Source organism: Crocuta crocuta, unplaced genomic scaffold (assembly GCF_008692635.1).
Source record: "Crocuta crocuta isolate KB4526 unplaced genomic scaffold, BGI_CrCroc_1.0 scaffold503, whole genome shotgun sequence".
Lineage (NCBI taxonomy): Eukaryota > Metazoa > Chordata > Mammalia > Carnivora > Hyaenidae > Crocuta > Crocuta crocuta.
In genome coordinates, this window is record NW_027527143.1 from 499,388 (window position 1) to 526,522 (window position 27,135).

Below are 27,135 nucleotides of genomic sequence, written 5' to 3' on the forward strand. Positions count from 1 at the left end.
CCCTACATCCACCTCAAATCCTAGGTTTAGGGTATTTCTTAGAGCCAGGGCTCTGCAGATTTAGGGAAAATTTAATGTAAAAAAATGATAAATGTATTGGATTCTTCTAGAGCCTATCCTGAACATCTGACCTTTGCTCGGACCCCATAATCATTTATCCTGAGGGAAATAGAGCAAGAATGGGAATCTGGGATGCTCAAGACATTAGTGACAACTAATTTGCACAGGACTTTGATGCCTCTGATTCTCTTCTTATGGATAAAGATGAGAAAGAATTCCAGGTAAGTCAAATCAAAATTATCTTCATAGCTGTTTGTAAATATTCTCCCCCTTCTCTTTGTGTGTGCATTTTGGTCTCAGGGGGAACTTCTCAGTCCCCTCCTATAATACCTGCATCTGGCTCCAGAGGAATGTGTGGACATGCCACAGCGGCTGCTTAACTTTAATTGCCACACTAGAGCACACGGCCATATGTGGACCATTGGGAGCCCCAAAGCTCCAGGAGATGACCTAAGTAAAATAAGTGGTAAAGACCTTCTTAACATCATTTTTACCATTACATCAAGATTTTCAGAAATGGTAGAACAGTTGGTTGCACATTCAAAACTGACATGTTCCGGGGTGCCCAGGTGGCTTAGTCGGTTAAGCATCCAACTTTCTCTCAGGTCATGATCTTGCGGTTCGTGGGTTCGAGCCCCGCATCAGGCTCTGTGCTGACTGCCAGCTCAGAGCCTGGAGCCTGTTTCAGAGTCTGTCACTCCCTCTCTCTCTGACCCTCCCCTGCTCATGCTGTCTCTCTCTCTCCTAGAAATAAATATTTAAAAAAAAAACCTGACATGTTCCTTGGAAACATCTCTTCCATCTCATGCACCATAAAACAAAAGCTACAGTCTGCAACCTGAAAGAAGATATTGCTAAGAGCAGTATCTTTGTGACAGAGAATTCAAGAAACTGATTATTTTAAATGAATAGGACACCTCAGGATTTCTTAAAGATATGCATTATCAGAAAATATTCTGGGCCAAGAACACTGCAGAATCCCCCAGCAGAAGATGAGGCATGTCAAATACCCACAGACTAAGAGCAATAAAGTGTAAATAATTTAGAACACCTTGATATTATCCTGCCTACTCATCATGCACATCTTCAATAATTAATTCAGCTCAATCTTTAAAGAAATTCTTTCTACGTAACAAATCATTCTTTCTGTGTTGCCTGTTAACAACAGGAGATCATTTCCTGTTTGGGATTTGTCCTTCCCAAGTAGGGTGCATTTATTTGTACTGGAGGCATTTTCTTGCTGTTGCTGGTTTCCATGGACATATTCTGCACATGCTCAGTGAGCAACATGGTTCTGATCAGAATTTTTCTTAAGGTACTCACCATTATCAGGATCTGTTTTACTGCTTTATAGATGTTGACCCTAAGTCCCACAGAAATTCTATTACCTATTTTACAGCTGAAAAAATGGTTAAATAATTTGAATAAGATGCTCCTATCATACCTATCTACCCCCAACAGTGACAGATCATTGCCTGGCATATTCACCATGGGAACAAGACTGTATATAACTCATACACAGTGTTAACTGGGTTAATTTTGTGCAGAAAAAAAAATTGCCTTGTTTCACAAGAAGATGGTCCCTTTAAATATCTAATTACTGAATCCTGCTAAATCATTCACACACAGAAAGCCTTGGAGGATGGGGAAGTGAAGTGACAGGGTAATTGAAAATAGCTGAGAAACAGTGACATCAAATGTTTCCAATATAAAAGAGGGACATCAGCTGCAGGAGAAGATTTACAGGTGTAGGGAGGGGAACTGGAGCATGTTTATATTTTGTAGGGTGCAGTTTGCTCCAGAAATGAAAATTATTCCAGGAAAGTCAGAGTCAAGACGCTGCTATAGATGGAAAGGACAGTTGAGCAGAAACCCCAAGACCCAAAGAAGAATCAGATCAGGTAAATTCAGGACACTGTGACTCTAAATAATGTAGCATTAGCAAAGTGGGATTTACATAGTATTTATGCTTTAAGGCTTTGTCTCCTAAAAGAACTAAGAAGGTTGGGGGCANTTTCATTTTTTGTTTCACTTGCATATGCTATTTGGATTTTTAAAAATTGAGATCAAATACAAGAAAGTGAAATGTGTAAAGTATATGGATCTTTTGTGTATAGCTTCATGAATTTTTACATATATATGTATATATATATATATGTAGGTGTGTATACATATATATGTGTAAATGTAATCAAATTCCAGATCTAGATACAAAATATTTTCTACCACCCAGAAAGCTCCCAGGCAATACCCACCAACCTCTACCAGAAGTAAGGACTATTCTTACTTCAAATACCATGAGTTAGTTATGTCTTTCCTTGGTAAATCATAGAGATGAAATCAGACAGTATATGCTCTTTGGGCTCCAGCTTTTTCACTCAACATAATGTCTGTAAGATTCATCCACATTATTGTATATATCAGCAGTTTGTTCTTTTGTATTATGGTTTTGTATTTCATTGTATGACTATACTCCTAATTTATTTAGCTCTTCTGATGATGGACGTATATGCTGTTTCCAGCTTGAGACTATTATGAAAAAAGCTGCTGTGGATTTTTTTTATATCTTTTTTTTGTTGTTGTTATTGGACAAATGCACTCATTTCTTTTCCATCTATACATTAAAGTGGAATGTCTGGGTGATAGGGTACGTATATGTTTAGCTTTAGTTGATGCTTTTGGTGGAGTTTATAATAATTCCCTCAGATTCTCCTTCAGGACATTCCTCTTAGCTGCTGGGACTGCTGCCAGCTGTCAGCCCTCTTTGGGAATTGCTTCAGCAGAAGAGTGCTGACTCTTCAGCTCACACCTATGGACACCTGGGGTCTCCCTTAAGACCTGATGATAGAGGAGGAAAAAAGCCTAAGTTCAGTTCATAGATGGGCTGGTTTGAATGTTGAGCACAGGTCAAAAACAGATGGAAGTTCATACTCATGGATGAACCTAAAGACAATGGTGAAGGGGGATCCTCTCAACGAGCAGAGCCTTGGGCATTAAATCTGGTCATCCACTTTGTGTGATAGGAGAAGTAGTCAGGGGGTAAAATATACACAGATCCATGGACAATAGCAAATGGCTTATCCAACTGATAAAGGTTTGGAAGGAAACGGGAAGGTTAGAGACAACGACGTCTGGAGTAGAAAGATGTGGATGGACATATGGGAATGAGCTTATAGTATGGAGATCTTAGTATTTCATGTTAACACTCCACCATGGGAAAAACCATTAAAAATCCAGAAAGACATCATTAAAAATACAGTTGACATTAGCCCCTATCATTGGCCATGCCAGTGCTGGCACAATGGACATATGAATGGAGTAATCATAGTAGGGCTAGCAACTGTCTGTGGTACCAGCAGCATACCTCCCACTTACAAAGGTTGATGTTGCCCATGCTGCTGTTGAATGTCCAACCTGCTAGCAACAGTGACCAATCAGTGATAAGTCTCTGATACAGCGCCATCTCTCAAGTAGGTCAACTAGCTACTTAGTGCCAGGCTGATTACTTAAACCTCTGTCATCCTAATGAGACAGTGCCTCATTTTGACAATACTAAAGACATATTTAGATATGGGTTTGACTTTCCTGCCCACAGAGTTTAAGCCAACTCTACTGTCTGAAGTTTACAGGGTGATCCACCACTATATAGCAAAACATCTCTGTGATTGGGCACATGACTATGGGATTCACTAGTTCTATCAAATGCCATATAACCGAGAAGAGTGATGAAATAACCTGTTGAGGAACAGCTCACGTGCCAATTTGGAGGTGGTATCTTGCAGGATTGGGTGTCATCCTCCAGGACACAATGTACACTCTAAATCAGTGACCTTTATATGCCTTCTTTGGGACCTTCTTTGTCCCCAGTAGATTGAATACATTGGTCTAAGAACAAAGCAATAAAAGGAGGAAAGGCTTCACAATAACATGACTCCCAATGATGGCGAGATTTTGTGCGTCACATCCCTGCAAGTCTGGGTTCTGTAGGTTTAGAGGTTCTGGTTCCCCAGAAGGGGAATCCTTCCACTAGGGGACTCAGCTATAGTACCACTGAAATATGGCTGCTGCCTGGGCATTTTTTGCTCTTTCTGCCAAGAGACTTAATGTTAAGGAAAAGAACCACTGTTCTAGCAGTAATGAATCATCAGGAGGAGAGCAGGGAGGAATATAGTTCATATCCAGGTGACTAACCTGAGTGACTCTTGATACTCTTGTGCCCAGTTTTGGTGGTAAAAGGAATCCTGGCCTGAGAAGAGCATTGTAACCAGGGACTCAGCTCTCAGGAATGAGGCTCTGGTTCATACCGTCAGGTAAGCCTCTGAGACCAGTAGAGTTGGTTACTGAGGGTAAAGGAAAGCCACCCTGGGTCATAGGAGATGTGAAAGGTATCTGCCCCAGCTTAGATAGCAGAGACTACAGTTTGTCCAAAAAGAGTCCATCAGAATTTTTAGAGGAGCTATTCTTGAACCTTTATGAGGAAGCAAACCTGGGTAGTACAAGCCGTGGACTCTAGCGGAGCTCTGATGTACCACGCTGATCCCCTCTTTGGATTGATGTGCCATTTCCCTCACTTCTGAGAGTGTGACTGGAGGACAGCCCTGGGACTGCCTGGGCTGGGGAGAGGTGCCTCACCGCAGGTCACAACTCTGTCCCAGGCCAGCCCACATCCAATGATTGTTCAGTCTTCAGTGACCGATCTGAGGCATAAAACCAAGCTCCCTAGTCCCAACCCAGAACAACTCTAAATGGCCATCCCAGCTTTAGTGCTCCTCCTAAGGTCTTTCCTGAGACTGCCCTGTAGCCCAGCTCTGCCCTCTGCCCAAACCTCCTTCCTCTTCCTTTCCTTTCCCAGGTGCCAGTCCCAACAGTACTACCTAATAAACTTCCAACATGCTTATCTGCATCACAGAGTTTGCTTCCTGGGGAATTCAAACTCTCCAGAGTTTTCCAGAGTGGCTGGACCAATTTACATCCCCATCTGCAATATATGAAGACTCTAATTGTTCTATATCCTCACCAAACTCAGTATTGTCAGTCTTTTAAATTTTAGCCATTCTAATGGGTATGTGTAGTGGTACCTCACTGTGGCTTTAATTTGCCTTTTCATAACGCATAATGATGTTGGACACCTTTTTAAGTGGTCATCAGGTGTTTAGATACTGTCTTTTGCCCATTTTTATTGAGTTCTTTGACCTTATTGACTTATTTATAGGAATGATTTACAAATTTGTATTTGAGCCCTTTGTCACATAAATGTATTGCAAATAGTTTTTCCCATATGGTAGCCTGGTCTTTCCACTTTTTTTTTTTTTATATTTATGTTTCATACATGCACATGAGCAGGGGAGGGACAGACAGAAAGGGAGATAGTGAATCCTAAGCAGGCTCCACACTGTCAGCACAGAGCCTCACACAGGGCTCAATCCCACAACCCTGGGATCATGATCTGGGCCAAAATCAAGAGTCAGACACTTAACTGACTGAGCCACCCAGACATCCAACATCTTTTTACTTTCTTAATCATGGCATGCTGGTTTTATAAAAACAAACAACCAAATAAAAACTCTTTTCACTCTGAGATAATTTTAGATTCATAGCTATTTTGCTATTGGCAAAAATAGCATAGAGAGGTCACTCGGGTTCTCCCAATGGCTGTAACTTACATAGCTGTAACATAGTAATAAAACCAGCAAATTGACATTGGCAAAATGTGTTTATAGAGTTATGCCATTTAGTCCGACTGCAATCAAGACACAGAGCTACTCATCGCTCCAAAGATCTCCTTTGTGCTACCCCTTCATACTCATACCCATCCCCTTCCCGAGCCCCCATCTGTAACCTCCAGCAATCACTAATCTGTTCTCCATCTCTGTAATTTAGTCATATCAGGAATGTTATATAAATGAAATCCTAAAGTAAACAATGTATATGACCTTTTCAGACTGGTTTTTTTCCACTTGGCATAATACCCTTGAGGTCTATCCAAGCCCTTTTTTGTATTTAGAAAATTATGTTACTTTACTACTATTATTTGAGCAATTTACTATGTTTGATAAGGGAATTAACTTTTTGTTATTATAAAGAAATTCTCATCTTGCATATAAAATAGTGGAATGCTAAGTCCCTGGGTTTTAAATGTCCAGGCCTAAACGGAGAGGTCCCATCCCTGCCCATGTGGTTTGAACCAGGGGGAGAGCACCACATGTTCCTGCCCTACAGGTCATGGTTAAGGCCTCCAGGACTGACCACAATCCACAAGGCCCCCGACTTCATGTCAGGTGTATAGAATAAGGATGTATAAGGGCCCACTTGAAACTTCTCTTTTTATTGGTCAGAGGTGGTGAGAAAAACAAATGACTCATTTGGCTTTTAAGAATGATGAAACAGTTTTTTCAAAATGGAACAAACATATTAGTAACCACATTTGTTCTTATAATTTTCAGAAGAAGTTAGACAGCCTCTCCAAATGAGAAAGTGTTGGTGGTGCTCACTTCACTGCATATAACATTATTTCCCTGAGCATCGTGTCCCTTTCTGTCCCCTATGCCTTGTAGCTTCCTCCTTGAGGCCACCAGGACCTCACACCTTCTCTATCATATCTGCCATGAGCATGATCTTGAGCTCGATTCTGTGGCTGCACATGCTAATCAACAGCCTGCAAATCATCTCCGCCCTTCACTCTGAAAGGGACACACTTGGTGATGTTTTATTTCAATTGATTCTCTTTGCATTTTCAACGGTATAGTCAATATTACAGAAGGTCATCAAAACAACACAAAATGTAGTTGCTGCCTTTCCTCTCTCAGAACCATAAAGGTGGGAGGAAGAAGAACCAAGGGCTTTTCTAGGGTGACTGGTAAGTGTGCAAGGAATAGATTGGCTTGGGGCTCAGCTAGAGATTGTGTATTGAGCAGTAATGGAGAGATATCTCTGGAACTTCATATAAGAAGTGCCTGGGGGCCAAGCTTCACAAACAGCAGAGCTGGAGGGCAATTCTGGACACAAGACAGCATGGGGCTCCCTGCAGGTAGGGCTTCATGGATCTTCACTCTATAGCTGTTGAGTCATGCTTTAAGGAGACTGTGCCTCTCCTCTGTTTCAACCAGTTTTTCTCTGCGTCTCTACTTACAGTCTTCTAAGTTTCTATACTCCCTAATTCAAATTGTGGATGGATTTGATTGGCTGAGCTAATCACTTTTTTTGAGCCAGCCTATGAGTCAGCTGCTCTCAGGTCACCCTGGCTGTAGTCCAATCAGAGGTAGCTGGGAGAGTCTGGGTCACATCTATGTGACTTCACACATGGCTGTCTAAATCTGTCCCTGTCTAATGCCATGCATTTTTTCCTATGGCAGTCATCATGGTTAACATGTCTAATATAAAAGAAACAAAGAGAGATGTGTATAAGTGGTTGGTTTCCTTTTCTTCAAAGATTAGTTCCAAAGTAGGGCTCCTGGGGGCAAGACAGTGGCTGTTAACCTGCACTGCTGTGAACTGATCTGTTCCTAACTCACATATAGTTACTGCGTTTCAATTTATTATTATAAGATGGTAACTAAAATTTCAAAATACATTGCGATTTTTCAATCTACATTTCCCAAGTGGATTAATCAACTACTGTATAATAATGCTGCACAGCAACTCTGACAACCTGAATGACTTAAACAACAACTATTTATTTCTCATTCATGGATCTGAGTTGTGGCTCTGTTGAGCTCAGCTGAATTCAACTGGGGAAAGCTAGACATGGCCCTAGGCTGCAGGCCGTTTGCTTCCTGTGTCTCTCATTTTGGGACTCAGACTGAAGGAGCTATGAGGACATGTTCCTCTCCTGGTAGATGGAGGAACTACAAGAGACCAAGCCACACCCCACAAACAGACTAAAATATCTGCTCATATCAGATCTGCCAATATCGTAATGGCCAAAGCAGGTCAAATGGCCAAGCCCAAGGTGGACAGGAAAGTGCACTTGTTCCCTGGGCTGGAGAAAGGGGAGAGTGGGTATTTGTTGAACAGTAACAACTGACTAGACCTACTGCCCTGAATCACAGGAGAATTGCCACACAAGACAGTTGATGGTACACTGGCTGCCACTAAAACCTCCTTGAAAGAATAAACCACACCTCCACTTCTTTTATGCCTGACTTCAAATTATGTAACACTACACATCACTCCCAGAAGGTGCTCAATATTATCAGAGTTCTGGACTTTTACTGATCAAAATTATCAGAGTTCTGGACTAGGATCAGCATCAATCAACACGTGACTATGGTCAAGTCAAGTCGGTTGTTATCTCTGCTTGAAAAGCTGGGTCTATAGAAGGTAAAACGGCAAAATGTAGTTAAGAGCCTGGGTTCTAAAGTCAAAACACCTGGGTCTAATCCTACCTCACAGCTTCTTAGCTCTGTGATTTTGGGCAAGTTGCCTAGCTTCTCTTTCAATTTCCTCCTCTATAAAGTGAGGGTAATAATAGTGACTGTCTGATGGGGTTGTTCTGAGGAGTACGCAGTATATTCACAGAAAGCCCATCAAAAAGGGCCTAACCCATGATAAGTATTTAATTGTTGTAAAACTTGTAAAACTTGTAAAACTTGTGAAACTTGAAAAACTAAAAAAGCAATGTCTGCCATTTAAGAGAGGTAGGATGATAAAGTAGAAAGAGCTGAGATTTGGAGCTAAAAACCTTGTGTTGAGTCCCAGCTCCTCTATTCATACCATCACTGACCTTGACCAAGGCCCCATTTTCTCAACTGTGAAATAATGGCTCCCGCCCCTGCTGGTGTGAGGATCAGGTGACATGTGTGAAGGCACTTCTGCAAAGTGAAAACCATCAGAAAAATGTGAGCTGCTTTTATCAAATTATTCCATTTTTGCCTTACTTCTCTGATGACAACTAATGGATGGTGAAGGAAATCTCTGCTAGACATTCCTATTTCATCTTTAGAGATGTGCCAATAACATGCATTTCTCTGAAGCTCTTTTTTCTGTAAATCATCACATTTCCTAATCTTACAGACACCTAGCAAGTTGGTCCTCACGGATGACCATGGACAGAAGTGTGTCCCTCATTTCTGAGTGAATACTCGGGCTTCTCAGAATTCCACATTGACAATGAATATGGAGATTTTTCTTGAATATTTACTTTGTGCTACTGTTTGGCCAATACCTGTGGTCTCCACTCTCTGTCTTCCAGGCCCCTAGTGAACCCCCTGCACTCCCAGTATTCCACTGCAGCTGCTCTTGTCAAGGTCACTGATGACTTCAGCATTGCCAAAGCCAATGGTCATTGCTCAGCAAATCTTAGTGAACCTATCAGCAGTTTTCATTTAGTAGTTGATTACTGCCACCTCCTTGAAAGCCTTTCTTCAAATGACCTCTGGGACACCAGCCTCTTGGTTCTGCTCCTCCCTACCCAGCTGTTCCTTCTTGAGCTCCTTTGTCATCCTCTAAATGTCACAGGCTCAGTCCCAAAATCTCTTCTCATCTCTATGTACTCTCACTCCCTGGGTGATCTCATTCAGCCTACTGGCCTCAGATACCATCTCCATGTTGACAACTCCAAAATTTAATTCTGTAGCCCAGACATCACCCCTAAACTCCAGGGTTACAAATCCACATGTCACCTCCACTTGGATGTCTTGTGACATCTCAAATGTGATGCGTCCACAGCTAGGTTCCTGTTGTCCTCACTTAAATCCACCACTTACTCTTTCTCTTCCATCCTCCGTCTTCTTTTATACTCCACATGCAATTTATCAGTGATCCTGTAGGCTCCACTTTCAAATTACATCCAGAATGTAACCTTTTGTTTGTTTTGTTTTGTTCGTTTTTGTGGTTTTTTACCACCTTTACCACTTGCATCCTTGTCTGAGCCAGCATCATCTCTTGGGTGAACTGCTGAAATGGTTTCATGTTTCTGTCTTTGTGCTATTCTCCTCTCCTCTCCCAAGAAGATAGAGCCTTTTAGAAGATTACTCATATTATATCACTCCCTTGATGAATCCCTCAGTGGCTTCCTACTTCACTCAGAATAAAACCCTAAATCGTTACTCTAACCTACAAGAGCCTGTAAGTTCCAGCCCCCCATTTCTCTCTCTGACCATCCCTTCTAACTTTCTCTCCATTACAGTTGGAGAGAAACTGTATCCTTCTCCAGCCACACCAGCCTCCTTGCTCTCCCCGGACACACCAACTTGCTCTCATCACAGGGCCTTTGCACTTCCCAGCAAGCCCTATCCCTCCTTCAAAACACTGTAGGTATAAACACATCAGACAGAAGGAGCTGTTACCAGGGTGTGTCTCCAGTGCATCTTTAAAAGCTGTCATTTTCTCCTCTGGAGCACGTGGGTGGCTCAGTCGGTTAAGCGTCTGACTTCAGCTCAGGTCATGATCTCACGGTTCATGATTTCGACACCTGCATTGGGCTCTGTGCTGACAGCTCAGAGCCTGGAGCCTGCTTCAGATTTTCTGTCTCCCTCTCTCTCTGACCCTCCCCTGCTCACACTGTCTCTCTCTCTCTCTCTCAGAAATAAATAAAACATTTAAAAAATGTTTAAAAAGCGATTATTTTTCCTCGATGCTTTTTAAAACTTTTCCAAATATTTTCAATGAATGTTATGTATCCATTTCATAATCAGAAAATAAATGTGATATAAATTAAAGTCAAGATCACCAAGGACAGTGCTATTGCTTAAATACAGTGTAAAAAGGCTGCCTTGTCCCCAGTGCAGGCTCCTCACGCAGCTCAGAGAGTATGTCCACAGACAGGCCTAACAAAGCCCCTGGTCCCCTGTGGATCTGGTCCTCCCCATCCTCTTTGCCTCTTCCACAGCTCCCCCAGCTAATGAGCTTCATACTAGGATGGTGATAACTGATCTCTGGGTACAGATTCTGACTCACCAGATTAAACTGCAATGAAATGCCTTTTAATAAGTAATCTGTGCTAAGTAAATTGTTATTTTCCCCTCGTGAGTGGCATTTCCTGTCATTCTAAAAATTAATCTTATTTAAGAGATGCTTAAAATATGGGGTAATATCATGGTTCTTCAGACCAAGCAGTAAATGAGTAATCTGTTTGAATTACAAATCTTGATTCTTTTAATGCTATTTTCCTTGAGATCTATTCCTCTCTCTTCTGTGGCTACTGGGATGGACATTCTGATTTTACAGAGTTCTCTGTGTGAAGTGGAGAAAATACTTTTAGCCCACCTAAACTTAATATAAACCACAAAAAATCCTTTAGTTATAGTAAATGATAAAGGTCAGGACAGCATGATTGAGGAATCTTCCTAAGGTTCGGTAGGCAAGTGTCAAGAGCATACAAAATAAATGACCTCAACTTTGTCCGGAAGAAGAATGACTAGGTGTACCAGGCATCATAGCATTTCTGGAAGTACTAGTTTCACCCTCATTTTTAAACTTCAGACGTTCCCCGGAAGGTAAGTGGACAAAGACTTGTGGTGTGAGGTGAGAGACAGATGGGGAAATTTATCATGGATTTTATTATGTGTTTCAAACCTTTTGTGTATGTCTTTGAGGCCCTTGAGAAATATTACATTGAAATCTGCCTTTAAATATCAGTCATCTTTATACTGCTCTGCAGTCTCTTCTCTTCCTCGGAGAGATCTCTGGAGTGGAACAGAATTCCTAGCCTTTGTTCAGCTCCAGGTTCTGTCCTGTGTTTGCACCTGTGGCTGTCAGTATGTTGCCTCATCCAAGGCCCGAGAGTCTGTGACATAAAGAAAGCAAAGCTTTTGCCGGAGTGAGTGTAACTCAGCTTGTCATTTGTGTAGAAATGAGATGGAATGTATATCATGGGACTAGCCCTGTGGTTTAAAGAATTCAATGAAATTTCATCAAAACTCACTGATTCTGCTTAAGATAAACATCAAATTTGAATTGTCTCCTTTTCTATGGAGAGATTGACCTCTCCACCCCTGTAGGTAGCTCAGGACCTCTAGTTCTCTTCAAAATTGGTCGGTGCCCCCACCTCCACTACCACGATGCCTACCACCTACACTGCAATGGCCTGTCACCAGCCCAGGGACAAGTCTGTCTTGTGCATTCTTGTAATTCACAGCCCAGTACAGAGCCTGGCATATGAAAATACTCAATAAATATTTGTTGACTAAATGGATAGATGACTCAACAGATTAAAATGCTTCCTTCCAGGCCACCAGCAGCCCCATACGGTGTTCATACACAAGCTGCTTGGAGGAAGAGGCCTGGGACTGCTGAATTGCTCACCCTGGCTCCCCATCACCCCAGGCTTAGTCTCCACATTTGCACTGATCAGAAAGCACTGATGCTATCACTGCTGCCCAGGCCCTGGAACTTTTGCGTTGTAGTTCTTGATGAAATGGAAACAAAAGCAAAGGCTTCATAATTATATAGGCAATAGGTTGACTGAGGACTCAAAACCTACGAGACATGTACCCCAGTGCTGCCACTGAAGTCTTCCCAGTTGTTCCTTTTGATCCACACAGGGGACTGCATGAGGATGGGGCGTCCCTCGGCTGGTATGAGAGCTGCCCAGAAAGCTTCATATCCTACTTTTTCTTCCTTGACCCCATTCACAGCTGAGCTCTACTATCATCGTGTGTTCCTGAATCTTTGTTGCATCCTAGACACTGATGCTTCTCCTCTGGTATTCATTTAGCAACCAAGGTTGCCCTTGGAACATGACGTAAATATGATGAATATCCCAGCCCTTACTGCGTCAGCGTAGCGGTACGTGCAGACTGCTCATTTCAGCAATGCTCTTTACTCCTGCCTGGGCCCCTCAGGCACTTGGTCATGACTTGTGGTTGCGCACGGATTACTTTGTCAGCCAAACGCTCTTAGGTTGGATTCTCTATGTTTATAACTAAAAGCCATTACAGGTTTTTATTTAGTTCTAAGTAGGAAACACTTTCACTACTTCTATGCAAAACAACAACCTAGCAATAGTATCAATAATAGTACCCAGTACTATCTAACACTTGCACTGTTCTAAGGGCTTTACATATTAACTCATTTACTTCCCATAACAATCCCAAGTGATGGGTATTACTATAATCATGTCTGTTTACATTACAAATGAACAAACTGAGGCACAAAGAGGCAAATAAGTTGCTGAACACAGGTAGCAAGGGACACAAAGACTTTACTGAAGGCACCTACCATGCCTCTCTCCAAACTTGACTGAAAGCTACTCTTCTTCAAAAGGGAAAGTCCTAGAAAGAAGCCCTAGGCTCCAAGTATGCAGAAGAAAGCCAAATTCCACCAGTGTCCCCCACTAATAAGTACAGAACCAAGCAATACACTCCCAAACAAATAACTATGGAGCATCCACAAGAGACCTCTGTGGCAGTGGTGTTTCCAACAAGCCAAAGCCAACTCCTTTAGGAAACTTCCTATTGCAGACATTCCACACTAGACACAAGGCTGGGTTTCAAGCATGTCCACGTACATAAGTTTGATTTCCTTCTTCTGATGCTGCCATGACTGTGCATAAAACCAGGTATATATAAGGGTCATCCTGCCTTTATGCTGGACTTTGATCTTCAGTTCATTTAGACAATTTGATAAACTTGTCAAGTCTCACAGCCTCATGTTTGCATTCTGGGACCCATCCTATCATCTCCCTGTAAGTGATCAATGGTTTATATTTTCCTTTGTTGCTTGTTTAGGGAACATGCACCTGCTATATTTCTAAGATACTCTCAGTTAATCTGAGCTACTCTTACTGAAATACCATAAAAATAAAGTCACACAGGGGCGCCTGGGTGGCTCAGTACATTAAGGATACAACTCTTGGTATCAGCTCAAGTCATGATCTAGTGGTTCTTGAGATCAAGCCCCACATCGGTCTCCATGCTGACAGAGCAGAGCCTGCTTGGGATTCTCTCTCTCTTCCTTTCCCTCTGCCTCTCTTTCACACGTGCGCTCTCTCTCTCTCTCTCAAAATAAATATTTAAGAAATAAAGTCACATTCCATGTCCTTCCTCATGACTGTCTTACAAAGATTTTGCTGTTGCAGATGAAACAAGGTGCACTGGCTGAATGCCTTGTGTGTGTCATCACACTGAGGATGGGGACCACCTGGAGCATTCAGAAGAAGAATCTTCACCCCAGAACTGCCTACATATCTCAGCTTTAAAAATAAATATTTGCCCACTAATATGGCAGGTTTATGAGCTGCATTTAATACTGTAATGAAATAGTCTATCACTGTGTGTGTGTGTGTGTGTGTGTGTGTGTGTGTGTGTGTGTGTGTGTGTATGAGAAAGAGAAGAGTTAAGGTTGCCATGGGAGCCCTTGGCACTTCTGAACCTTTATGATTATGAACAATAATTAGATGTAATGCTTTATGGTGGTGAAGCACCTCATGGGCTCCTCATAATTGTCAAGTGTTTGGCAATTAACTCACCCTCCCTGAGATTCAGGTTGGTGTAATTAACCCCACAAGGAGAAGCAGCCCTAAAGAAGGAGAGTCATGTGGGGAAAGCCAACCTGTTTTGCAGTGGCATAGACAAAGGAGGCCCCCCCAGTTCCTGCCCTGCACCATCTCCATCACAAATCTCTGCCAGCCACCCCCTTTTTGGCCCGAGGCATTTTGCTCAGACAGCTGGGTTGGGTTTACGGGAAAGCTTGCCCTCACTGTGGAGAGGCGGGTAGGCCCAAATCCCAGGTGTCAAGCCCTCAGCGTTCCGTCTCACCGGGCGTGGATACACAGCCCTGTGCAGCTGTAGCAAGAGGAATTTAGAATGCCACCTGGGGAAAGGGAAGTTAGAGGAACACTGCTCAACTGTAATCAGCTCAACCTTCATGAAATCAATACTTCTGTCCTCTTCCCCAAGCGACTGCAGCATGGAGTTGATCCTTAGCCTGCCAACTTCTCTACTTATTGTCCCATGACACAAACATGCTCTTAAGGATGTATAGAAAGCTGAGGGTGGATATTTTTAACACAAAGTGTCATTGACGTTTTATACACACACATTTTATACACACATACATATATATGTATTATGCAGGGGTCTCCTCTATGTATTAGAGAGAGACATATATTGGCCCATATATTATAGAGACACGTGTCATAATATTTTATATGTATTCTATAAACACAGACAATTATAGTACAAATGTATATATCTCAAGTAAATCCATGAAATAAGGGAGTCATGTGCTTTGGCCCTGTCATGTTGATCAAAAACTGAATCTGCAGCTTCTCCAAAGGAAAACAAAATTTAACTCTTGAAAATTTCAGCCAACACCCCTTTTTGTTTCAATTTGAATTTCCATGGACTACTTCAAGCATTTCGTGTTTGTGGTGGAAGGCAAATGCACTGTGGATTGCTGACAGATCCCAGTGTGGGAACGTGTTGGATTGATGCCACTGACAAACTTTACCCCACTTCTCATGCCCCTGCCCAAAGTGCCTGCATCGCTCTGAGGGGGGCCAGGAATGGATCACAGCATCAACTCAAGACTTGAGGGTGACAGATACGTAAGGCTAGCAAAGAGGACCATCTTTGCTGGTGCTCTGCTGAGTGGGAAGGTGTGTGTGTTTTCCCTTGATGTGGTGGTCTCGTTAATACCTGCCCCCAGCAAGATTAGTACCTGATCCCATTAGTGCCGTGCTGGTCTCTGAGCCAGAGACAGAGGAAACAGACTAGGTAAGCTGTGTCTTTTGCTTCACTCCAAGGGAGAATCTGTACAGCACAAGGCCTCTAGCACATTTTGCAAGAATGTTTTGTACCAGAAAAACTAATTTGCTATGATTAGTTCCATTACATTTGTGAGATTGTCACTCTATGTTTATTTGGAAGGTAGGTTAGAGTCCCTTTTGGTGATTTTAATCTGGATGCCGAAGGGATGACTCTTCCAAATTTCTAACAAAAAATAAATCCAAATGCAACTATGAATAATACCTCCTGGGTCCTAGGAAGTAGAAATGCTCATGTGCCATGAAAAGAAGAGAGTCCTGAGTCATTCGCAAGTCATCCTGGCAGGAATCCAGAAAGTGGAGGAGGGAACTGGAGGACCACAGAGAAAGCAGGAAGGGGAATGAAGTCTGGAAGAAAGGCTAAGTGGGGTCATTGGCTTTCCACTTAACATGCGTCTGTGCTGTCTCAAACTCTTATTTCCTTTTGTTGGTGACAAGAAATGTTGGTTATTTGTGGTCCCACCACTTATGAGCTACTCAGGGTCAGGGTGGAGGATAATGTTTGCTGAGCTGGTGTTGAGAGAGAAGACCCAAGCTGAAGGAACAGGGCACGAGCCAAGTGCCCAAACCAGACAGAAGAAACAGAAAAGTTGCCCAGGAAGTTCTCAAAGCAGCAGAAAGGACTTAGGGGAAAATTCATGGCTTTGTGCAAAAGGAATGGAGAAGGAGGGAGATCCCATGGCCTAACACAGAGAAGTAAGACTTGGGAATAGCAAAACTTTAATGGAGGTTTCTTGCCCTCTCTCCTTCCCTCCATTCCCCTTCTTTCCTCCTCTCTGTTTCTTGTATGAAATTCTGTGTGCTCATACAACATAGACCCTCCCTAGCCGACTAAAAACCATTGGTTAAGTCTACATTTCCCACTAACCCCTTGTGGAATTAGTTTCCTTTTTGAGAAATGCAAGAAAATGCTCAATCTTGCTTTGGAGTGGCATGAGTGAAAGATAGCGACCAGCCACATGTTTGAGTCTGACAGTCATAAAAGGTGGTTGGTGCTCATTGATGGGAGTATGGAAAGAACACTACACTCCTTTATACCACTCAGCTGTCCTGGCCTCTGTCCTGCTCATTCTGCAAACTCCCCCACCCAGCTCTCCACCTCCCCTCCCCCAAAGGAAGGCCACCCACATGGTCATTCTCAGGGGCTGGTGCTCAGGAATGGGAGGAACCAGCAGGCCCAGCATGCCAGCCCAGGCCACTAAGGAGCCCGAGGTGGTCAGTCCTGTCTGGCCCTTGCTCATCCGCAGTCTCCTCTGCTTCAGAGAAGGCCAGTGAGGCCTGACCCTTCCAATTTCACACCAACTCCTTAGGCCCAGGCTCAGGTGGGAGCAGGAAGTAGGAAAGCTATTGTAAGTGGAAGCAACAGTCGCGTGGGCCAGCTGGGAACCCGGAACAGAAGACAAAGCGCTCTGAAGCTCCCTCCCAGGGTGTGCAGGGCAGGTGTCAAGGGAGGCAGCACCTCCTGCATAGTCTTCACACGTCTTTGCAAGACTCGAGACCTTGCACATCTACTCATGGTGCTGATCAAAAGCTTTTTTGAGAGATTAGAAAAAAGAAGAGCCAAGCGTTCACGCATGCAGTCTTTCTAATTAACACTGCAGGCCCAGAGCGGGAGAGAGAAGGCACACCAGAGTTTTTTTGAAGCAGCTGTTCTCTCAACAGCAGGCTCTTCTCCAGGAAGCTGTGGGCTAATGCTCTCTGATTCTGTGAATTCAGACAGGGGCCTCTGACCACTTCAGATGGAGGGCCGGCTGCCATCTGGGGCAAGGTCATCGTTCCCGCCGCCAGCCACATCGTCAGCTAGAATCACATCACCTGGAGTTCACATGGGCCAAGTGTAACACAAAGCCTGTAATGATCGTTTACTGTGTGCCCTGTGCTAAATGCATTTCTTACATTCTCTCATTGCATCCTCCCAACCAGTCAATGTAGTCCTTGACTTCCCTTACCAATGAGGAAATGTTACTGCCAAGGTCACCCAGACAGGACGTGGTAGAGACAGAGTTCAAACACAGGTGTGTCCGAATCAAAGCCCATCCATCAATGGTCTCCACCAGTGTGCTAGATGCCCCCTCCTAGCTTCCCCTTCTTTGGATATTGGATTATTTCCAGTGTCTGGCATACATGAGATTGGATGTAAGCATGATAATTATGAAAATGACAAGTTTTTATTGGCCTTTCTCCATGAAGCCGTCCCTCACCCCAGGTCCCTCCTGTTTGCTCACAGCACACCAACAACTGACCCCGATATGTCTGACACTGCATTTATTTGCAACTATTTATTGAATCTGCCTTTCCTGTAACACTGCACAGGCAACTTGGAGTGGGGAGAGGAGGATTCCTAGCACAATGTCTGATACATGGTTGACCTTTATAGAATGAGTGAATGACCTAAAATATTTCCTGAGTAAATGATACAACAAAGTAACAATGAAGCAGCTTTATGGAATGGAAAGAGCACCAGATGCAGAACCACAAAACCTCCGTTCAAGTCTGGCTCCCTTACTCATCAGCTATGTGCCTTGCACACATCACTTAGCTCTTCTTGGCTTCTGTTGCCTTATCTACCAATCAGGGCAATTAGATTTGACCTCCTCAGGATCATATCCAATACTGACAGTATATGAGTTCAGAGTGAGCAGAGTCCATAGGACTCCTTCATGAAGCAACCTGCTTAGGTAAGATGCTTCATGCTCAGCATGAAGAAATGCCCTTCCTCAGACCCAGAGTTCAAGGACTTATTTCCTGGGCTGGGTAGCCCCACAGCTCTGTGCCACTGCCACCACCACCACCCCACCCCCGAGTCCCCTAGCTACTTCTCTGCCCAGGTTCCAACATGCCTACCACATCCCTCTGGCTTGATCCTTACTTTAGGCTCTTTCTAATTCAACTTCCTCCTTAACTACTCACCCGTCTCTTCCTGGTCCTCCATATAGACCTGGTCCTCAAGGTTACCACTCTTCCAACTGGTCCACCCTTTGTGCAGGACCCACTCAGAAGTTCCCATGCCTCTTTTTAGAATGTCAGTCCCCATCTTAAAATGATTCCCTAGACCTGTAGCATATAGGAGAAATTCATGAAGGGTTAACATTTGACTTTCCACTGTGAGGTACTGTTAATGTATTTGAGCAAACAGATTGGAGGACATGTCGCAATATTCGTGTAACTAATTAACACCATTCCCACATGCACACTATTAATTGGGCACTTCCAATTCTTGAATCCACTCCTTCCATCAAGTGGACTTGACAAGAGAGTGTGAGGGCAGTCTGGGAATTAGATCAGAGGGCCAAGCCGTCACTGCCCAGCACACACAGACAGGCAGCTGGAAAGGCAGGTATGGAGGGCTTCAGACAGAGAAATGCCCTTTCTGTTTCACTTTGCTTGTGAATCTCCCTAGGCCAGAAACAGATGATGGCAGGGATAACAGCTGAGCCAGCAATAATATGGGAATTCCAGCTTCTTTTTTTTATTTCTAAATTTTTATTTAATTTTCTTAATGTTTGTTTATTTTTGAGAGAGAGAGGAACAGAGCATGAGCAGGGAATGAGGGAGACACAGAATGCAAAACAGGCTCCAGGCTCTGAGCTGTTAGCACAGAGCCCAACGTGGGTCTTTAACTCACGAGATCATGACCTAAGCCAAAGTCGGATGCTTAACCAACTGAGCCACCCAAGCATCTGGGAATTCTGGTTTCTGAACCTGACATACTCGGAAGGAAATTATTGAAATTTATCTTTAAAATGAGGGGATGGGGTTGAAAGCCACGCTGAAGTTCATTTGCAAAGGGCTTTGTGCTGCAGGGATACGAGAAACCCACAGAGCCGAGGATACAGAACCCCCTCGGCAGGGGATGCCAGGCCTTCCCATATGTGAGTGGTGGCATGAGAACAAGGGACCTGTGTGTGCCCCCCATAGGGCAGAGTGGAGCAGGGGTAATATTTGAGCTCTGTATGAGGAAGCATTCTTTAATGCTTCCAGCTCTGGAGTCATGAGCTTCCTGTCCCTGTCCGTTTCAAGTTGAATCTGCATGGCCACACAGCAGGACTGTCCCAAGTGGGCTTCAACAATATGCATGGGCTCAGATCAGGTGAATTCTAGGTTCTGACCCTGCCATGTGACCAGGTCTGCTAGGCCTCACAGTAGTGAGAGGGCAGTGCTGAGCCGACGGGCAGCTGGCACTCAGGAGTCTATCCTGGGCCTGGATGTTTTTGTTTGCTTTTAAAGTTCTTTCCACATTTTTATTGTTTGTGGCAGATATTTTGGTTCCCAACACCCTTCCTCTTTACTGTCTTTCCTTAGAGAGATTTTGAGGGAACTTATAAGCAAGGATTAAATCCCCACTTTCCCAGCCTCCCTTGCAGCTGGAGGTGACCATGGGACCCATGAACATAAATGGATGTTTCAAGGGAGGGAGGAGGCTTGTGTGGCCAGTAGGACTCAGGTCCCATCAGGAAATGGAGGGAGCACTCAAATTAGGCCAACTCGATGAGGGTCTCACAAAGGAACGATTTACAAAGATGTGGGTGGGGGTAGGGAGACCACAGGGACGGTATGGTACCCCAGACTGTTCCATCCCTAGACACAGGTAGCCGAGAAGAAGGAGCACTTAGCTGACCCAGAAGGAAAGAGCTGTGTGGAACAGCTTTCCTTTCCTGGACAGGAGCCATGGCCTTGGGTTGACAAGCAGAGCCAGCCCCAGGCAACTCCAGGACCCTGACAGCAAGGACATCTCAGAGGCCCCTACAGAATCCTCTCCCTGGCTGGGGACACTCACTGAGTGTTGGACAGCTCCATGGAGACTATAAGGCAGGGGACCCGGCCCTTCCCATGAGAGATCCTGTGGCATCTGTAGCTATTCATCATTTATGTCCTTTGTTCACAGATAACTCTCCACTGATCAGTGTCCAACTACAACAATGTATAGGAAATAATCTTGCCCTCAAGTGGCTTAAGGAGATAAACAACCACATATGCAGAGAAGGATTAGGAGATATTCAAACATTAAACTTGAGGGCAACAGCCTTAAGTGCTGTAGAAATTAAAGGTCAGTATTGGTCAGTAGGGCCAGGCAGACCAGAGTAAAAATTCCAGTCCCACTACAAATGAGCTGAGTACATAAATTACTATATAGGGATAACACTCTGATAATGTTTATTATACACCAAGTACCGTTACATGGATGAACTCTGTGAGGTAGGTACTATGATCATCCCCAATATATAGGTGGGAAACCAAGTCACTAAGATATAAATCATTTACCCAAGGTCAGCAGCTAATAGGTGACAGAACCAGAATGTGTACCCAGAGAGACTGACTAGAAGCAGTCTCACCCAGCACACTATACTGGCTGACACAGTCGGTGCTTAACAAGCTGTCACTGTTCCTTCTAGGACCACCTTCTCCACCACCACCACCAGTACCACCATCACTAGTGTGGGCTAGACTATTTGGCAAATTTTCCATCAAGAGTAGCATCTGCGCCTAAAGGTCAGCGTAAGATTGTTAGTTAAGTGAGAAGAAGAAGAAGAGAGGACATCCTAGGTGGAGCGAGAGAAGGAACAAATGTGGGAGTGGCCCTGCCCCCAAGAGGGACAAGCAAGCCTGCCTGCTGAAAGCACGGCACAGGCTGGGGAGTGATAAACAGTGCCCAGATCGGTGGGGCCCGGGCCAGGCCTTGGAAGTGTATGAATGCTGTGCAGCAGAGTCTGGACTCATTTGCAACAACCTGGATGGAACTGGAAGGGATCATTCATGCTAAGTGAAATCAGTCAGTCAGAGAAAGGCAGATGTCATATGATTGCACTCGTATGTGGAATTTGAGAACTTAACAGAAGACCATGGAGGAAGGGAAGGAAAAATAAGTTACAATCAGATAGGGAGGCAAACCATAAGAGACTCTTAAATACAGAGAACAAACTGAGCGTTGATGTAGAGGGGTGGGGAGGAGGGAAATGGATGATGGGCATTGAGGAGGGCACTTGTTGGGATGAGCACTGGGTGTTGTATGTAAGTCATGAATCATGGGAATCCACTCCTGAAGCCAAGACTACACTGTAAGTTAGCTAACATGACAATAAAAAACTCAATAAAATTTAAAAAAATAAAAAGAGTCTGGGCTCAATGATGGACATAGGACGCCAGGCCAGTGCTTAGGCCAGGCAATGAAACCTCCTGGAATGGAAGTACTATTCTAGAAAATTAGCTAGAGAGCAGAGAGACCAGCAGGAAGGCCAGCAAGGACACCATTGGTAATAACGAGGTCTAAAGTGACAAGACCATGACTTAGGGCAGGTGTTACCTTAGGGTGCAAATTTCGTGAAGGAGGCAGAGGAGCAAAGGAGAGGGAATGAGGAAGGAAAAATTAATCACTGCCTCCTCGCTTTACCAGGAATACCTCTGAGAAGACCTAGAGCAGATTCCTCAACATTCACTTCCTTGATTGGTCTCCTTCTGCTGCACATGGCACAGCAGGCATTCATACGGCACATGTGAAGGGAGGGGCACCTGCCGGACATGCCCTATCTAGGCTTCAAGTCCCCTGACACTGAGGAGGAGGATCTTTCTCCTCTTGGAAAGCAGACAGAAGCGTCACACTGCCCAGGACTCTCTGAAGCCCTCCCTGGAGCTGGGCTGCTTCTCTAACCCAACACACACATACTCTCTGAAAATCTTTTGTTAACAATCCCTTTGTTTAGAAATCAGTATAGCTCACTCTTTTGATACAACCCACACACCCACACATTTTTTTAAATGAAAAATGACAGGAAACCTTGTCCATTGGCATCCAAATAAGGCAAAAGATGATGGAAAGTAAACGTCACCATGGCTCCTGACCTCTGCCCTTGGTGAAACAAAAAAATATGGGTCAGAACATTCCCTACCCTCAGAAGCCAACTGCAGGGTCCACTGTTGCCAACTTGGAGCTCGTCGGCAGACCATTTTGTTGCAAACCCTCTGCAGTCTGTCCCTGTCACCAACTGAGACACCAACTTGAGGCTTTTGAGACTATTTGAAGGATTGACTGATCCTACCTTGAAGGAGAGGGCTGAAATGAAGTGGGAAATACCTGGCATTAAACAAAAGCCAATAAAGAGGAACTGAAACCCTTTGTTCAGATGCAACTTCTTGATATCCTCTACCCTCCATTCCCTGTGGCTACATCCCCCTTGCACGGAACCCCGCTCCTGGGATGGCAGAGGCTGGTGGAACCTTCCTCCAACCTGGCAGCAGGTTCTAGAGATAACCAGGCCAGAGATGACAAGGAGTCTCCCCCAGCAGAGAGGCCCTGCCCAATGCAGCAGAACCCCCTCCCCCCAACCCCAGTAGTCTGTTTCCCCCTAAACAACCAAGCCCAGCTCCCAGGGCAAGGAGAAATTAGATTAGTCTGACAAGATGTGTACTGTCAGAAAGCAAGTCTTATTTTTACTCCCAAGCCCGTGATCTCCTAGGTGTCTGCAAATGGAGGGATTATTTTTATCCAGATGTAGAAATCAAGTTATTCCACTTTGCCTTCCTGCCTGCACTTGCCACACAGTACTGGCTCTGTGGTTGGGGCTGGCTGACCTCTGTAGTGTCTGAACTGAGGTGGGACCTTGCCTGCACCACTTTCAAAGCAGGCTAATCTGAGTGAGAGTTTTGGGGGTTATTTTTGTTTTTAACCCTTTTTGGATCTCAATTTCCTTATCTGTAAAATACACAGGGCGAGACTAGATGATTCCTGTGGTATGAAAGAAAAAAATGGACAAAGGTTTTTAAGAATGTCTATTTTAGTGCAACCTGTTTTGTCTTTTCTCCTCCCTGCTTATAAAAAGGGAGATCTTATTTCTGTAGATCAAGAACATTTGCCACATTTTGAAAAGGTGTGCTCTTACCAAATGGAGGGAATGAGTAATGGAAGGAAAAATAAATAGAGAGTACAAGAAATGAAACAGTCTGACTTGCAGAGACAGAAACATCCGGCCTTTAGCTTCTAAGCCATCTTTGCACACCCTTAGCTCAGCTCCCCCACTTGCACCTGGCCGGTGTACCCCTCAGTCATTAGTCTCTGTGGGAAGCACCATCTGAAGCCTTCTCTTTCTGGCTCTCCGTCCCCCATGACTGGATGACTTCAGGGTTATGAGTGTATGCTGCAGAGCATATGGGCCTCTGAGGTGATCTTGCTGGGCTTTCTGAGAGACCCAGGGAGTGGCTGGACTAGAATGCTTCCCTCCGGGCCACCACATATGTCAACAGTATGACAGAGGGACTTGCAGTAAGTGCTGATCACCAGCCATCTAGCAGTCCAGAGGAGAGAGGCCAGAGGGTGTGGCACAGGGAACACCTGCCATGCAGGACACTCCAGGAGCCCAGAAAGAAAGAGTGTGTTACCTCTAGCAACCACACTAGTGGTCTCATTGTTCATTCATGCCTTTCATCTAATAAGACTCACTCAGACATAGTACTTCCCAAAAAGGAGGATAAGGAGATTAATAAAACAGGACTCTGCCCTCCTAGACACTCCTTCTGACAGAAAAGCGGACAGTTTAATATATGACTACAGTTCAACTACTCTATAGAAGTCTACCGAGATGTGTAGCCATCGCTAACATTGAGCTGTAGAACAGCTTCATCATCTCAATAAAATCCTGCCTTCTCATTTGCAGTTAATACCTGTTTCCATCTGCAGCCAATCACGTGTCTACTTCCTATCCCCGTATTTGCCTTGACTAGATATTTCCTGTAAGTGCTGTCATACAATATGTACTCATTTGTGTCTGGCCTCTTTGACTTCACATAATGATTGTGAGGCTCATCTAAGTGATATTAGCACCTCCTTCCTTTTTGTGAGTGAATAATATTCCCTTGTATGGACTTGGCGCATTTTATATATCTATCCACCAACTGATGGACATATGGGCTGTCTCCAGTTTGGGGCTGTATGAATAATGCTGTGAAGGATATTTGTGTGCAAGTCTTTGCGTGGACATATGCTTTCATTACCTTGGGTAGAGACCTAGTAGTAGAATTGCTACTGTATGGTACTTATGTTTAACTTTTAAAGAAATGGTCACACTGTTTTCCAAAGTGACTGTTCCATTTTACATTTCATAGCAATGTACAAGGATTCCCATTTTTCCATTTGTTATCATCTGTCGTCTTGATCATGCCCATTCTAACGGGTGTGAAATGGCATCTCATGGTGGTTTGAATTAGCACTTCCCTCATGACTAATGATGTTGAGTATCTTTTCAGGTCCTCAGTGATAATTCATGTATCTTCTTTCACCACTGAATTTCTTTATGCCTTTATCAAAATCATCCAACTTTAAGCATAAAGGTTTATTAATGGATTCTCAGTTCTACTCTGAGAATACTCATATTGATCTATATGCCTATCCATATGCCAACTATCACATCGTATTAATGACTGTAGCTTTATAGTAAGTTTTGAAATTGGGCAGTGAAAGTCCTCTGACTTTGCTCTTTTGTTTTTCCTCTTCATAAAATGGGTTGTTCTTGGTTTTTGCTTTCCATATAAATTTTAGGAATGGCCTGATACTTTCTATATTGAAAAAAAGGCTGGAATTTTTATAAGAATGGTAGATCAACTTGGAGAAAGCTGACATGTTAACATATTGAGTCTTCCAAAGCATAAGCATGAAATGTATTTCCATTTATTTAGACCTCTAATTTCCCCCAGATCTGCTTTGTAATTTTCAGTGTACAATCTTGCACTTCTTTTGTTAAATTTATTCCAAACATTTTATTCTTTTTAATGATACTGTGAATGGAATTGTTTTTTCTTCTACTGCTCATTGCTAATATATACAAATACAATTGATTTTTGTCTCCTGACTTTGAACTTTTTAATTAATTCTAGTAGTCGTGTATGTGTGCATTCCTTATGATTGTTATCTAATCATTCGTATGACATGTGGCCTAACAGTAAATAAGACAGAAGAGGAAAAGTAGGAGGAAAAAATACAAGAACTCTAGAGGCTTACTTGGCTAGGACCATTCAGGAGAGGGATGGGCAGTGCCACACATCTCAAAATACATCACGGTATTAGCAGCCTGTGATACTTAGCCTCCCAAAAAAGAATAAATAAATTAGGTTCAATGGCTGCTATTCAAGAAAAATAGAGATATGTGTCTATCCACCTAAAAATACTGTCTCTGGTATTTTTAAACTTGGCATTTGCTAGAATACATTTGTCTCTTCTAGAACTTTCCCAAAGAGATGCTCTCTGAGGTATTGCTAGATTCTCTTTCGCCTGAATTTAGGATCACCCTGGCTGCTGTCAGGGCCATTAGACATTTTCCCAGTGGCTTCTAGGGTCTCCTGTGCCTTGGAAACTTCTAAAGTTAATTTGCCTTTGGAAATCAGCTCCTGCCAGTGTGAAGGAGTTTACTAAATCTGAGTGGAAGTCTGACACTCCCTGTCTGTGTTCTCAGGACAAGAGCCTGTGAACCAGACCCAGGGAGAAAATAATACAAAGGAAATGAACACTGTGGAATGACCTCCCAACTGAGGAGAGAAGGAAGCAGGTCTGGAGCCATTAAAGTGAGTTAAGTACTCAGATGCACAGCACTGCCCCTGTCCCTGGGGCAGGCTTTCTCTGTCTGCTGGCCTCCCATCAGCTCGGACAAAACAGATGGGCAGGGCCCGAGGGACAAGGAAGCCCGAAGTGTGGGAGAAGCAGATGCAGAGGCCCTGAGAGACTGCTCACGAAACAGCCCGCGGGTGGGCATGGGGAGGGCCAGCGGTTCCACAAAATCCAGGGATAGTTCAGCCATGTGCCTCAGAGGGGCAGGGAAGAGTTGATGGAGTCCCTCCTCTTTCCATCGGTGACTTTCAGGGTATGAATAGGGCGCTGCTCTCTGTCACTCTGCACTACAGCCCTCTGAGACAGATAAATAGGAGTGTGTGCACAGACATGAGAATAAAGATGCCAGGGCGTTGCTGATCCTCCGGGCAGGACTCTCAGCTGCTGCTGGCTCCGAGGTCCTGGGAAGATGCTCATGCCTCCTCCAGTCTCCTCGTCCCGCCTGACCCCTATCTCCCTAGGCCCATTCTTACTCTCAGCTCCCCCTCTGCCTCCTCAGAAAATTTGCTTTAGCTTCTCACAGGCTTCTCTATAGCAAACAGCCAAAGTAAATACCAGGTCGCAGTTCACAGCAACCCATGTGAATCTGAGCCGCCTACCCCCCTGGCTCCTTGTCAGCTGCTGATCCAGGTTCAGGCAGATCAAACAGTAACACTTGACTCTGGGCTGCAGGCTCCGGCGGCGCCCAGCCCAGGCGCTGGGGAACTGCATGCCATTTTGTCTCTTAGTAGGGAGGAGACAGGCCAGCAGGGGGGAGAGCCACTGCCTGGGCCCTGGCAGC

The 27,135-nt window shown here is 44.1% G+C and overlaps 1 long non-coding RNA gene across 1 annotated transcript in view; it reads left to right on the forward strand.

Moving 5' to 3' along the window:
• The window catches only part of LOC144228227 (uncharacterized), a 116,112-nt gene extending 101,894 nt beyond the window's left edge, over positions 1–14,218 (forward strand). The window contains exons 4-6 of the long non-coding RNA XR_013334151.1: positions 111–281; positions 1,846–1,961; positions 14,078–14,218. This is a non-coding gene — a long non-coding RNA (uncharacterized LOC144228227). The remainder of the gene's footprint in view (positions 1–110; positions 282–1,845; positions 1,962–14,077) is intronic.
• Positions 14,219–27,135: the final 12,917 nt, after the last annotated feature.